General features: G+C 36.1%; 1 protein-coding gene across 1 annotated transcript in view; it reads right to left on the bottom strand.

Moving 5' to 3' along the window:
* The window catches only part of LOC106869292 (toll-like receptor 3), a 353,412-nt gene that overhangs the window by 56,652 nt on the left and 294,873 nt on the right, over window positions 1–1,887 (bottom strand). The window lies entirely within an intron of this gene.

Below are 1,887 nucleotides of genomic sequence, written 5' to 3'. Positions count from 1 at the left end.
AGCATTGTCTTCACAATATTCTTAAACGCAGGCAGAATGAGTGATTCGCCTAAAATATGAGCTTTCATATATTTTGCTATTACTTCTGAAACACCTCGTTATAGGCGATTTCAACTTTTTTAGAAATCGTCATTATACTTTCGAAAGAAATCATAATATAGTCTGCATTTCTAACAATCATTTGAAATAAATTATCGATTTACCCTGTACACGAGAGTGCTTGGTTTTAACACACATGCCCAGTTTACTAGGAACCAGTGATTCGTTTCACATAGCCTGTGTAAATAGCTCTACCCTAAGTAAGCGCCTGTAGGATGGATAGAATGAAAAGGAAAGGGGTGCTTGCCTGAAGCTCCCTGAGTGATCGGGGTGTCTATACTGTGTGAGGTTTCCCTGGTCGCCCCTAGTAAGATTTCCTCCTATTGGAGAATTTAGGGGTTTGAATTCTATTGCTTATTTTTATTTGTTTACTGTTAACACGCATCGTCTAAATCCCTTGTATAATCTCATTTTTCCGTGGGCTTTTGTGGTCAATAAAGAAATTCTTCTTCTTCTTCTTCTTCTTCTTCTTCTTCTTCTTCTTATTATTATTATTATTATTATTATTATTATTATTATTATTATTATTATTATTATTATTATTATTAAGGCGGTGAGCTGACAGAATCGTTAGGCGTCTGGGCAAAACGCTTAGCGGCATTTCGTCTGCCTTCATGTTTCAAGTTCAAATGCTAACATGGTCATCATTGCCAATTATAATTTCGAGGTCGATAAAATAAGTACCATTTGAGTGCAGAGTGGATGTAATTGAGTTTCCCCACAGCTCGAAATAGCTGAGCTTGTGCCGAAATTTAGAACATAATTATCACAATCAATAAGAAGACAACCTGATAGTATCATTGCAACAGAGGAAATGCTTTGCGGCATTTCTTTCGATTTTTTACATCGTGAGCTCTAATTCCAGCGAGGTCGCTTTCACCTTTCCTCCTTTGTGTGTCAATAAAACATATACAATTTGAGCCCCTATATACAATTTGATCCCCTGTTTTTATATTTTGAGTGGGGGCATGTTGTAGCACTGCCTTGAAGGATTTTAGTCAAGAGGATCGATTCCAATATTTACTCCCTTTTTTTAAGTCTCGTACAAATTCTCTCCCTCATTTTTGCTGAACTGCTAAGGTATGAGGACATAAAGAAACGGAAGACACATATTGCGCGCGTGCGTGTACATTCTTTTATTCCTTTACTTGTGTCAGTCATGAGATTGTGGCTAAGCTGGGGCACTATATTGAAGAACTTTAGCCAAGGGGATTCATCATATATATATAGATATATATATAAAACTGTAAAACCAGAAATGTGGTCTATAGTATAAGATGTACAGAGGGACGATGCAGTAACAAGACAACGACGTATGTAGGCAAAACAGCACGGAGCATAGGGGAGCGGGCAAAAGAACACTGGAGGGAACTTCAGGAAGGGAAGAGCTCATCAGTTCTGTACCAGCACGCTGAGCAAGAACATGGAGGCTCACTCAACAACATAGAAATTAAAATCTTATCCACACATAGCAGAGACGCAGCACTTAGACAAATTACAGAAGCTAAACACATAATAGAAGATAAACCTAGCCTGAATAGGAAACTGGAATGGAACACTAACACACACCCCTAACAAAACACAAACCACAACATATGACAATACGTTCCCAATAAACCAATAACAATATGAACAATATATAATACAATAGAATACATAGATAAACAATTGGAATTAAATACTACATACGTTAACAAAATTTAATTAAATACAAAAAACAAGTAGGTATAAACACATAAACAAATAAATAAATAAAAACAAAAATAAATGAACATGTATTAACAGAGG

This window comes from Octopus bimaculoides, chromosome 29 (genome assembly GCF_001194135.2).
Source record: "Octopus bimaculoides isolate UCB-OBI-ISO-001 chromosome 29, ASM119413v2, whole genome shotgun sequence".
NCBI lineage: Eukaryota > Metazoa > Mollusca > Cephalopoda > Octopoda > Octopodidae > Octopus > Octopus bimaculoides.
The sequence above is the reverse complement of the archived record's forward strand: the minus strand, read 5'-3'. Positions and strand labels throughout refer to the sequence as shown.